Genomic DNA, 14,307 nt, shown 5'->3' on the forward strand with positions numbered 1-14,307 from the left:
TTAGCAAGAGTCCATGAGCTAGTGACGTATGGAATAATAAATACCCAAGATGTGGAACTTCCACACAAGAGTCACTAGAGAGGGAGGGATAAAATAAAGACAGCCAATTCCGCAGAAAAACAATCCACACCCCAAAATAAAGTTTTAATCTTATAATGAAAAAAACTGAAATTATAAGCAGAAGAATCAAACTGAAACAGCTGCCTGAAGTACTTTTCTACCAAAAACTGCTTCAGAAGAAGAAAACACATCAAAATGGTAGAATTTAGTAAAAGTATGCAAAGAAGACCAAGTTGCTGCTTTGCAAATCTGATCAACTGAAGCTTCATTCCTAAACGCCCAGGAAGTAGAAACTGACTTAGTAGAATGAGCTGTAATCCTTTGAGGCGGAGTTTTACCCGACTCGACGTAAGCATGATGAATCAAAGACTTTAACCAAGACGCCAAAGAAATGGCAGAGGCCTTCTGACCTTTCCTGGAACCGGAAAAGATAACAAATAGACTAGAAGTCTTTCGGAAATCTTTAGTAGCTTCAACATAATATTTCAAAGCTCTAACTACATCCAAAGAATGTAACGATCTTTCCTTAGAATTCTTAGGATTAGGACACAATGAAGGAACCATAATTTCTCTACTAATGTTGTTAGAATTCACAACTTTAGGTAAAAATTTAAATGAAGTCCGCAACACCGCCTTATCCTGATGAAAAATCAGAAAAGGAGATTCACAAGAAAGAGCAGATAACTCAGAAACTCTTCTAGCAGAAGAGATGGCCAAAAGGAACAACACTTTCCAAGAAAGTAATTTAATATCCAGAGAATGCATAGGTTCAAACGGAGGAGCTTGTAAAGCCCCCAGAACCAAATTCAAACTCCAAGGAGGAGAGATTGACTTAATGACAGGTTTTATACGAACCAAAGCCTGTACAAAACAATGAATATCAGGAAGATTAGCAATCTTTCTGTGAAACAGCACAGAAAGAGCAGAAATTTGTCCTTTCAAGGAACTTGCAGACAAACCTTTATCCAGACCATCCTGAAGAAACTGTAAAATTCTAGGAATTCTAAAAGAATGCCAGGAAAATTCATGAGAAGAACACCAAGAAATGTAAGTCTTCCAAACTCGATAATATATCTTCCTAGACACAAATTTACGAGCCTGTAACATAGTATTAATTACGGAGTCAGAGAAACCTCTATGACTGAGAATCAAGCGTTCAATCTCCATACCTTCAAATTTAATGATTTGAGATCCTGATGGAAAAAATGACCTTGAGATAGAAGGTCTGGTCTTAACGGAAGAGTCCAAGGTTGGCAAGTAGCCATCCGAACAAGATCCGCATACCAAAACCTGTGAGGCCATGCTGGAGCCACCAGCAGAACAAACGAACGCTCTTTTAGAATCTTGGGGATCACTCTTGGAAGAAGAACTAGAGGTGGAAAGATATAGGCAGGATGATACTCCCAAGGAAGTGACAATGCATCCACTGCCTCCGCCTGAGGATCCCTGGATCTGGACAGATACCTGGGAAGTTTCTTGTTTAGATGAGAGGCCATCAGATCTATTTCTGGAAGTCTCCAGATTTGAACGATCTGAAGAAATACCTCTGGGTGAAGAGACCATTCGCCCGGATGTAACGTCTGGCGACTGAGATAATCCGCTTCCCAATTGTCTATACCTGGGATGTGAACCGCAGAAATTAGACAGGAGCTGGATTCCGCCCATACAAGTATCCGAGATACTTCTTTCATAGCCAGAGGACTGTGAGTCCCCCCTTGATGATTGACATATGCCACGGTTGTGACATTGTCCGTCTGAAAACAAATGAACGATTCTCTCTTCAGAAGAGGCCACGACTGAAGAGCTCTGAAAATCGCACGGAGTTCCAAAATGTTGATTGGTAATCTCGCCTCCTGAGATTCCCAAACCCCCTGCGCTGTCAGAGACCCCCATACAGCTCCCCAACCTGTCAGACTCGCATCTGTTGAGATCACAGTCCAGGTTGGAAGAACAAAAGAAGCCCCTTGAACTAAACGATGGTGATCTGTCCACCACGTCAGAGTGTGTCGTACAATCGGATTTAAAGATATTAACTGTGATATCTTTGTATAATCCCTGCACCACTGGTTCAGCATACAAAGCTGAAGAGGTCGCATGTGAAAACGAGCAAAGGGGATCGCATCCGATGCAGCAGTCATAAGACCTAGAATTTCCATGCATAAGGCTACCGAAGGGAATGATTGAGATTGAAGGTTTCGACAAGCTGAAACCAATTTCAGACGTCTCTTGTCCGTCAGAGACAAAGTCATGGACACAATCTATTTGGAAACCTAAAAAGGTTACCCTTGTCTGAGGAATCAATGAACTCTTTGGTAAATTGATCCTCCAACCATGTTCTTGAAGAAACGACACAAGTCGATTCGTATGAAATTCTGCTAAATGTGAAGACTGAGCAAGTACCAAGATATCGTCCAAATAAGGAAATACCACAATACCCTGTTCTCTGATTACAGATAGAAGGGCACCGAGAACCTTTGAAAAAATCCTTGAAGCTGTTGCTAGGCCGAACGGCAGAGACACAAACTGGTAATGCTTGTCTAGAAAAGAGAATCTCAGAAACTGAAAGTTATCTGGATGAATCGGAATATGCAGATATGCATCTTGTAAATCTATTGTGGACATATAATGCCCTTGCTGAACAAAAGGCAGAATAGTCCTTATAGTTACCATTTTGAATGTTGGTATCCTTACATAACGATTCAATATATTTAAATCCAGAACTGGTCTGAAGGAATTCTCCTTCTTTGGTAAAATGAATAGATTTGAGTAAAACCCCAGACCCTGTTCCAGAACTGGAACTGGCACAATTACTCCAGCCAACTCTAGATCTGAAACACATTTCAGAAATGCTTGAGCCTTCACTGGGTTTATTGGAATGCGAGAAAGAAAAAATCTTCTTGCAGGAGGCCTTACCTTGAAACCTATTCTGTACCCTTGTGAAACAATGTTCTGAATCCAAAGACTGTGAATCGAATTGATCCAAATCTCTTTGAAAAATCGTAATCTGCCCCCTACCAGCTGTGCTGGAATGAGGGCCGCACCTTCATGTGGACTTGGGAGCTGGCTTTGGCTTTCTGAAAGGCTTGGATTTATTCCAGACTGGAGATGGTTTCCAAACAGAAACCGTTCCTTTAGGGGAAGGATCAGGCTTCTGTTCCTTATTCTGACGAAAGGAACGAAAACGATTAGCAGCCCTATTTTTACCTTTAGATTTTTTATCCTGATATAAAAAAGTTCCTTTCCCCCCAGTAACAGTTGAAATAATAGAATCCAACTGGGAACCAAACAATTTATTACCTTGGAAAGAAAGGGAAAGCAAAGTTGACTTAGAAGACATATCTGCATTCCAAATTTTAAGCCATAAATCTCTTCTAGCTAAAACAGCTAAAGACATATACCTGACATCAACTCTAATGATATCAAAGATGGCATCACAAATAAAGTTATTAGCATGTTGAAGAAGTTTAACAATGCTATGAGTATTATGATCTGACACTTGTTGTGCCAAAGCCTCCAACCAAAAAGTGGAAGCTGCCGCAACATCAGCCAAAGAAATAGCAGGCCTAAGAAGATTACCTGAACATAAATAAGCTTTCCTTAGAAAGGATTCAATCTTCCTATCTAAAGGATCCTTAAAGGAAGTACTATCTGCCGTAGGAATAGTAGTACGTTTAGCGAGAGTAGAGATAGCCCCATCAACTTTAGGGATTTTGTCCCAAAACTCTAATCTGTCAGATGGCACAGCATACAATTTCTTAAACCTTTTAGAAGGAGCAAATGAATTACCCAGATTATTCCATTCCCTAGAAATACCATCAGGGACAGGAAAAACTTCCGGAATAACTAAAGGAGGTTTAAAAACCGAATTTAAACGCTTAGTAGATTTAGTATCAAGAGGACTAGATTCCTCCATCTCTAATACGATTAAAACTTCTTTAAATAAAGAACGAATAAATTCCATTTTAAATAAATATGAAGATTAATCAGTGTCAATATCTGAGACAGAATCCTCTGAACCAGAAAAATCATCATCAGAAACAGACAAATCAGAATGATGATGTTCATTTAAAAATTCATCTGAAAAATGTGAAGTTTTAAAAGACCTTTTACGTTTACTGGAAGGAGGAATAACAGACATAGCCTTCCTAATAGATTTAGAAACACAATCTCTTATATTAACAGGAACATCCTGAGTATTAGATGTTGATGGAACAGCAACAGGTAATGGAATATTACTAATGGAAATACTATATGCATTAGCAAGCTTATGATGACATTCATCACAAACTACAGCCGGAGGAACAGTTACCACAAGTTTACAGCAAATACACTTAACTTTGGTAGAACCAGCATCAGGCAGCGTTTTTCCAGAAGTAGCTTCTGATCCAGGGTCAATCTGAGACATCTTGCAACATGTAAGAGAAAAAACAACATATAAAGCAAAATCTATCAAATTCCTTAAAAGACAGTTTCAGGAATGGGAAAAAAATGCCAATGAACAAGCCTCTAGCAACCAGAAGCAAATGAAAAATGAGACTTAAATAATGTGAAAAAAGGTTGAGACAAAAAAAATTTAGCGCCAAAAAAGACACCCACATTATTGGCGCCAAGAATGACGCCACATCCGGTGACACCGACATTTTTGGCGCAAAACGTCAAAAAAATGACGCAAACACGAACAACTTCCGGCGACAAGTATGACGCCGGAAATGACAAAGAAATTTTTTGCACCAAAAAAGTCCGCGCCAAGAATAACGCAATAAAATGAAGCATTTTCAGCCCCCGCGAGCCTAATAGCCCACAGGGAAAAAAGTCAATTTTAAGGTAAGAAAAAATGATTTATTCATATGCATTATCCCAAATAATGAAACTGACTGTCTGAAATAAGGAATATTGATCATCCTGAATCAAGGCAAATAAATGTTTAAACACATATATTTAGAACTTTATATAAAAGTGCCGAACCATAGCTTAGAGTGTCACAAAAAATAAGACTTACTTACCCCAGGACACTCATCTACATGTAGTAGAAAGCCAAACCAGTACTGAAACGAGAATCAGTAGAGGTAATGGTATATAAGAGTATATCGTCGATCTGAAAAGGGAGGTAAGAGATGAATCTCTACGACCGATAACAGAGAACCTATGAAATAGATCCCGTAGAAGGAGACCATTGAATTCAAATAGGCAATACTCTCTTCACATCCCTCTGACATTCACTGCACACTGAGAGGAAAACCGGGCTCCAGCCTGCTGCGAAGGGCATATCAACGTAGAATCTAGCACAAACTTACTTCACCACCTCCATAGGAGGCAAAGTTTGTAAAACTGATTTGTGGGTGTGGTGAGGGGTGTATTTATAGGCATTTTGAGGTTTGGGAAACTTTGCCCCTCCTGGTAGGAATCCCATACGTCACTAGCTCATGGACTCTTGCTAATTACATGAAAGAAAAGAGCTAGTTCATATATGCCATATAGATACAATTGTGCTCACTACCGTGGAGTTATTTATGAGTCAGAACCGATTGGCTAAACCGCAAGTCTGTCAAAAGAACTGAAATAAGAGGGCAGTCTGCTGAGGCTTAAATACAAAGCAATCAGAGTTAAAAAGTATATTAATATAACCGTGTTGGTTATGCAAATTTGGGAAATGGGTTATAAAGGGATTATCCAATTCTGGAGTATACTGTCCCTTTAATGCATCATTAACAGCTGTGTGATTTGTATTTATATATTATAGATATTTTATTTAATTTAAGCAAATGACAGATTTAAACTATAAATAGTAATAAGCAATACTAATAAATGAACAGATTATAAAGCAAGCAATTATAATCATATGTAAAGATGGGTGGGAAGAATTAAGATGTTATATATATTCATTTTCTTTTTTATTGTTAAATAATAATAATCTCCATACATTAAGGAGCAGAAGAAAACCATCAGATAATAAATTATAAATTACAATCCTTGTGACCTTATACAATTTTCGATTTAACAAAGATTATAAAAATGAAAAACATTTTCCTGATGCTATAGAACATATTCAACTTTAATATTTGGTTTTATACATATACCACAAGAAAATAACCCCATCCTTCCCCATTCACTTTACCCTTGTATTGTTATTTCAGACCATTTTTTTTTACTTCATCTGTAAAAATTTGCTTTTGAACATTTGTTGAATGATATTTAATAAAGTATTCCCATTTGATTAAACATTTTCTTGTGCCCCATTCTTTATAAAAGTTATAATGTTAAATAATTAGGTATCACTAATAAACCTTTTTTCCCCTCTGTTACCTTCCAGAAGGAATATTATATCAAACTTATTTCTACCTTTTTACCGAGCAGAATAGTCAGCCAATAATTCTATTTTTGACCACAATTTTCAAATGATTTAAATTCGCTTGAGGAAAGTGACATTTCCAGCACCTTCCACCCGACTGTAAATCTACATAACTTATAAAGCGTAAGTTAAGTTTTAACTGTGCTTTTGTAAACATTGTAGGGGTGTTGCCTTTTCTAGTCTATTCATTGTCTTTTGAATATCATTTTAAGCCTTATTTCTGCCATTCCCTCCTATTTTCTTATGGCCACTATAATGTATTAATGCCCTAAATGGCTTATTATAGAATAATATAAAAAGGAAATTTATGCTTACCTGATTAATTTATTTCTTTTACGATATGACGAGTCCACGGATTTCATCCTTACTTGTGGGATTAAACCTGTTAGCAGGAAGAGGCAAAGAGCACCACAGCAAAGCTGTATATATAGCTCCTCCCTTCCACTTCAGTCATTCGACCGAAGTTAGGAAGAGAAAGGAAAAGCCAAAGGTGCAGAGGTGACAAGTTTAACAAAAATAAGTACATACCTGTCTTAGAATTGACAGGGAAGGCTGTGGACTCGTCATATCATAAAAAAATAAATTGATCAAGTAAGCATAAAATTTACTTTTCTTTTACAAGTCCAAGGATTTCATCCTTACTTGTGGGATACAATACCAAAGCTACAGGACACTGATGAAAGGGAGGGACAAGACAGGAACCTAAACGGAAGGCACCACTGCTTGAAGAACCTCTCCCCCAAAAACAGCTTCAGAAGAAGCAAAAGTATCAAATTTGGAAAAAGTGTGAAGAGAAGACCAAGTTGCAGCCTTACAAATCTGTTCAACAGAAGCATCATTTTTAAATGCCCATGAGGAAGCCACAGCCCTAGTAGAATGAGATGTAATTCTTTCAGGAGGCTGCTGTTCAGCAGTCTCATATGCCAGATGGATGATTCTCTTCAGCCAAAAAGAAAGAGGTAGCCGTAGCTTTCTGGCCCCTACGCTTTCCAGAAAAAACAAACAATGAAGGTGATTGACAAAATTCTTTAGTCGCCTGCAAGTAAAACTTCAGGGCACGGGCCACGTCCAAATTATGCAACAGACGCTCCTTCTTAGAAGGATTAGAACATAATGAAGGAACAACAATTTCCCGATTAATATTCTTATTTGAAACAACCTTAGGAAGGAAACCGGGTTTGGTACGTAAAACCACCTTATCAGAATGGAAGATAAGATAAGGTGAGTCACATTGTAACGCTGAGAGCTCAGAAACTCTACGAGCAGAAGAAATAGCAACCAAAAATAAAACCTTCCAAGATAACTTAATATCTATGGAATGCATGGGTTCAAATGGAACCCCTTGAAGAACATTAAGAACTAAATTCAAACTCCAGGGTGGAGCAATTGGTCTAAACACAGGCTTGATTCTGGTCAGAGCCTGACAAAAGGACTGAACGCCTGAAACATCTGCCAAACGTTTGTGTAGTAAAATTGACAAAGCAAAGATTTGTCCCTTTAAGGAACTTGCTGATAATCCTTTCTCCAATCCTTCTTGGAGAAAAGATAGAATCCTGGGAATCCTAACTACTCCATGAGTAGCCCTTGGATTCGCTCCAATAAAGATATTTACACCATATCTTATGGTAGATCTTTCTAGTGACGTGCCTGAATCAAAGTATTAATGACAGAATCAGAGAACCCCCGCTTAGATAAAATCAAGCGTTCAATCTCCAAGCAGTCAGTTGCAGAGAAACTAGATTCGGATGATGGAAGCGTCCCTGAATAAGAAGGTCCTGCCTCAATGGAAGCTTCCACGGCGGCAGAGAGGACATGTCCGCTAGATCGGCATACCAAGTCCTGCGAGGCCACGCAGGAGCAATTAGAATTACCGAAGCCCTCTTCTGTTTGATCCATGCAATCACTCGAGGAAGGAGAGCAAATGGTGGAAACACATAAGCTAGGTTGAAAGACCAAGGCACTGCCGATGCATCTATCAGTTTGGCCTGAGGATCCCTCGACCTGGATCCGTATCTTGGGAGCTTGGCATTCTGAAGAGACGCCATCAGATACAATTCCGGTCTGCCCCATCTGAGAAACAGGGTGGCAAAGACCTCCGGGTGAAGTTCCCACTCCCCCGGATGAAACGTCTGTCTGCTTAAGAAGTCAGCTTCCCAGTTGTCCACTCCTGGGATGTAGATTGCTGACAGATAAGAGTGAGCCTCCGCCCACCGAATTATCTTGGATACTTCTGTCATCGCTAAGGAACTCCTTGTTCCTCCCTGATGATTGATGTAGGCCAGAGTCGTGATGTTGTCCGACTGAAAACGGATGAATTTGGCTGAGGCCAAGCCTGAAGCGCATTGAATATTGCTCTCAATTCCAGAATATTGATTGGAAGTAGAGACTCCGACTGAGTCCACACAACCTGAGCCTTCAGGGAATTCCAAACTGCACCCCAACCTAGAAGACTGGCGTCCGTTGTCACTATCACCCATGAGGGTCTGCAGAAACACGTCCCTTGGGACAGATGATCCGGCGACAACCACCAAAGAAGAGAGAGTCTCTTGTCTCCTGATCCAGATCTATCTGTGGAGACAAATTTGCATAATCTTCAATCCACTGCCTGAGCATGCTCAGTTGTAGCGGTCTGAGATGAAAGCGAGCAAACGGAATGATGATGTCCATTGCCGCCACCATCAATCCAATTACCTCCATGCAATGAGCCACTGATGGTCGAGGATTGGACTGAAGGGCTCTGCATGTATTCAGAATCTTTAACTTTTTGACCTCCGTCAAGAAAATTTTCATGGATAAGGAATCTATTTGAGTTCCCAAGAAGGGAACCCTTGTCTGTGGAAGTAATGAACTCTTTTCTAGATTCACCTTCCACCCATGAGTCCTCAGAAAAGGACAGAACCATGTCTGTATGAGATTTTGTCAGATGGTAAGACGCCAGGATCAGAATATTGTCAAGATAAGGCGCCACTGCAATGCCCCGTGGCCTGAGAACCACCCTAGAACCTTCGCGAAAATCCTGGGTGCTGTGGCCAACCCGAAGGGAAGAGCCACAAACTGAAAATGTTTGTCCAGGAAGGCAAACCTTAGGAACTGGTGATGATCCTTGTGGATAGGAATATGAAGATATGTATCCTTCAAGTCCACAGTAGTCATATATTGACTCTCCTGGATCAATGGCAGAATTGTTCGAATAGTCTCCATCTTGAAGGATGGGACTGAGAAACTTATTTAGACTTTTTAGATCTAAAATAGGTCGAAACGTTCCCTCTTTTTTGGGGACCACGAATTCCAGTTGATACCCTTGGGACACGATTTCCAGTGTCCATGGATCCTGAACATCTGTTACCCAAGCCTGGGCAAAAAGAGAAAGTCTGCCCCCCTACTAGATCCGGTCCCGGATTGGAGGCCGCCCCTTCATGCTGTCTTGGTAGCAGCAGCGGGCTTCTTGGGTTGTTTACCCTTGTTCCAAGCCTGGTTGGGTCTCCAGACGGACTTGGCCTGCGCAAAATTCCCTCCCTGTTTGGCGGAGGAAGAGGAAAAATAGGGGACTCCTTTAAAGTTCTGAAAGGAACGAAAATTATTTTGATTACCCCTCAGTTTAGCAGTTCTATCCTGAGGTAGGAGATGACCCTTACCTCCCGTAATGTCAGAAATGATTTCTTTCAAGTCAGGCCCGAATAGGGTTTTTCCTTTGAAAGGAATAGCCAAAAGCTTTGACTTAGATGATCAGACCAAGATTTTACCATAACGCTCTACGTGCTAAAATGGCAAATCCGGCATTCTTAGCTGCCAATTTGGCAATCTGAAAGGCGGTATCTGTAATAAAAGAATTAGCCAGCTTCAGAGTTTTAATTCTATCTAAAATATCCTCTAAAGGAGTCTCAGTCTTAAGAGACTCTTCTAAGGCATCAAACCAGAAGGCCGCGGCAGTGGTAACTAGTACAATGCAGGCCGTCGGTTGTAAAAGGAAACCCTGCTGAAAAAACAACTTCTTTAGAAGACCCTCCAATTTCTTATCCATAGGGTCTTTGAAAGCACAACTGTCCTCAATAGGAATAGTTGTACGCTTAGCCAGGGTAGATATAGCTCCCTCCACTTTAGGGACTGTTTGCCAAGAGTCCCGAACAGTGTCAGATATGGGATACATTTTCTTAAAATTAGGGGAAGGTGAGAACGGGATACCTGGTCTGTCCCATTCCCTCGTAATAATCTCCGAAATTCTCTTAGGAACTGGGAAAACATCAGAGTAAGCAGGTAGCTCTAAGTATTTGTCCATTTTACATAATTTCTCTGGTGGTAACACAATAGTCACAGTCATCCAGAGTCGCTAAAACCTCCCAAAGTAACAGACGGAGGTGTTCAAGCTTAAATCTAAAGGACATGACGTCCGAATCCCCCTGAGGTAACACACTTCCCGAATCTAAAAGTTCCCCCTCAGACAGAAGTTCCCTGACCCCCAAATCAGATCCCTGTGAGGGTACATCGGAAATAGCCAACAAAGCATCAGAGGCTCAGTATTCAAATTGACTTCTGTCCTGCTGCGTTTGCCCTGTAACACTGGCAACTTAGATAATACCTCTGTAAGGGTAGAAAACACAACTGCAGCCATATCCTGCAGAGTAAATGAAGTAGACGCGGTTGATGAACCCGGCATCGCTTGGGTGGGCGTTAAAGGTTGTGACGCTTGGGGAGAATTTGGCGGCATACCCTGGTTCTTCTCAGACTGAGAACCATTCTTAGACACACTCCTTACATTGTAAGGCCCTTTCAGTACATGAGGGACAAAAAGTAAGATTGGGTTCCACAGTGGCATCTAAACACATAGAACAAGTAGTTTCCTCAAGTTCAGACATGTTAAACAGACTAGCAATAATAATAGTCGTTCTTTACTTGAAATATTGATCTCTGAATTCAAATTACACAGACAAAATATTTGAACTGAAAAGTGTACTGCTCCTTTAAATAATAAAAGCGTAACAATTTTCCTGTTATCTCAAAAACAACGTTTGCAGCAATAAAAACAATACTTATGTGCCCAAAATAGCCTAACAATATTGCACCAATTTGCTTAGATATGTTATATATCAATTTAACTCGATTTTAATAGTTAAACACTTTATATCGATTCAGGCCCCAGCAGAGCTGTGGCGCCTACCTGCCCCCAGAACACTCTGAATCTGCTTCGGTAGCTCCTAAGACTCTACGTTAGTCAAAACAATTCATGCCCCACTGGAGCTCAGGACCTTGCTGTCTATCCGATCCGGATGATACTGCGCGACTGAGCGTGCGAAAATAGGCCCTGCCCACCGTGGGCATAACTCTAGCCTTACTGAGAACCGCATGGGTAGTTAAAAAAACAAACATGTCGGTTCCCAAATAAAACAAAAAACGCCATGTGCCCCTCTTACATTGCAAAAACAAGCATGTTGCTCAATTTCAAAGCGTAACCTCATGAGAAAAACTGCACTCTCTCAGGACAGTTATAAATATCTGACAATGCCAGCCCTTAGCCAGCAACCGCATCTCCCAGCGTTTAGCCCCCACTGATTAAACCTAAATGAAGTCCTTAGACATATTTAGCAATCAACATAAAGGGAATTCCAGGTACACCATTTATATACATCTAGTGCATACTGCTTACCCCTTCCCAGATAGGGAATAATGTCAGCCTGTTCTGATGTATCTAGTCTCCCCAGAAACAAATGACTGAACATACCTCAATGCTGCTTGTAGCATGACACGGTTCTCCACACTGAAGATGTTTCTTTCACACTACCTTCAACTGCTCTGTGGAAACCAGCATGGATCTTAGTAACGTTTGCTAAGATCATCAACATCAGGGTAGAAAAATAAAATATCTCCCCTCCTCTTGGGAAGTTATGGACTGACGACTTCTCCTTGAGGAAAATAGTACTCACTGGCACCATTTTAAAATAAAAAAACTTCTTGATTGAAGAATCTAAACACACACCTCACTTTACCTCTTCCTATCACTAACAGAGGCAAAGAGAATGACTGGGGTGGGAGGGAAGGGAGGAGCTATATATACAGCTTTGCTTGGTGCGCTTTGCCACTTCCAGCTAATAGGTTTAATCCCACAAGGATGAAATCCGTGGACTGGTCATATCTTATGAAAGAAATTATATTTTGAAGGTTCCTGCTTTTTATAAACAACGTGTCAATATTCCAATGAGATTAAATTAGTTTATTCTGAATTAATGTTTTACAATACCTCTTGACCTGTAAATCATCAACAACAAAAAATAATAAAATGTATGCTTACCTGATAAATTAATGTTCTTCTTGGCGGTGTGAGTCCACAAAAAAAATTCATAACCTATACAAAATACCTCACCTGTCCACAAGGAGGAGGCAAATTCACTGCAAACAAACATTGAAGTATCCCTCCCACTTCCCCTTCCCGCTCACTAGTTCAAGCCGAGAATAAGGAATAGTAGAGAGACAAGGGGTAGAGAGGTGCCAAGACTGCCGCCACTACACAATATCAGGGTCAAGAAGAAAATTTAATTTATCAGGTAAGCATACATTTTATTTTTCTTCTACTGGCAGTGAGTCCACGAAAACATTCATAACATATAGGAAATCAATACCCAAGCTGTGGAATACACAAATGTTAGGGAGGGAAAGTAGGGAAGGCAGTCCTATTACTAGGCCCCACCACTTGTAGGACTCTTCTCCCAAATGATGCCTCCCCTGAGGCAAAAACATCAAATCTGTACTATTTTGTGAAAGAGTAATGAAGACCATGTAACAGCCTTACAAATCTGTAGCATTTTGTGAAAGAGTAATGAAGACCATGTAACAGCCTTACAAATCTGTAGCATTTTGTGAAAGAGTAATGAAGACCATGTAACAGCCTTACAAATCTGTAGCATTTTGTGAAAGAGTAATGAAGACCATGTAACAGCCTTACAAATCTGTAGCATTTTGTGAAAGAGTAATGAAGACCATGTAACAGCCTTACAAATCTGTAGCATTTTGTGAAAGAGTAATGAAGACCATGTAACAGCCTTACAAATCTGTAGCATTTTGTGAAAGAGTAATGAAGACCATGTAACAGCCTTACAAATCTGTAGCATTTTATGAAAGAGTAATGAAGACCATGTAAGAGTAATGAAGACCATGTAACAACCTTACAAATCTGTAGTATGTTGTGAAAGAGTAATGAAGACCATGTAACAGCCTTACAAATCTGTAGTATTTTGTGAAAGAGTAATGAAGAACATGTAACAGCCTTACAAATCTATAGTACTTTGTGAAAGAGTAATGAAGACCATGTAACAGCCTTACAAATCTGTAGTATTTTGTGAAAGAGTAATGAAGACCATGTAACAGCCTTACAAATCTGTAGTATGTTGTGAAAGAGTAATGAAGACCATGTAACAGCCTTACAAATCTATAGCATTTTATGAAAGAGTAATGAAGACCATGTAACAGCCTTACAAATCTGTAGTACTTTGTGAAAGAGTAATGAAGACCATGTAACAGCCTTACAAATCTGTAGTACTTTGTGAAAGAGTAATGACCATGTAACAGCCTTACAAATCTGTAGTATTTTGTGAAAGAGTAATGAAGACCATGTAACAGCCTTACAAATCTGTAGTATTTTGTGAAAGAGTAATGAAGACCATGTAAGAGTAATGAAGACAAGTCTGCATAATCTCCGTTCCATTGCCTGAGCATGCTTAACTGCAGAGTTCTGAGGTGAAACCGAGCAAACGGGATGATGTCCATTGCCGCCACCATCAGCCCGATTACCTCCATGCACTGAGCCACTGATGGTCGAGGAGTGGACTGCAGACTAGACAAGTATCGAAAATCTTTAATTTCCTGACTTCTGTCAGAAAAATCTTCATTGATAGGGAATCTATTATTGT

The 14,307-nt window shown here is 40.0% G+C and overlaps 1 protein-coding gene across 3 annotated transcripts in view; it reads right to left on the reverse strand.

Annotated features, from left to right (window-relative positions):
• The window catches only part of EP300 (E1A binding protein p300), a 657,355-nt gene that overhangs the window by 361,974 nt on the left and 281,074 nt on the right, over positions 1-14,307 (reverse strand). The gene's annotated exons all lie outside the window — the stretch shown is intronic.

Source organism: Bombina bombina, chromosome 7 (assembly GCF_027579735.1).
Source record: "Bombina bombina isolate aBomBom1 chromosome 7, aBomBom1.pri, whole genome shotgun sequence".
Classification (NCBI taxonomy): Eukaryota; Metazoa; Chordata; class Amphibia; order Anura; family Bombinatoridae; genus Bombina; species Bombina bombina.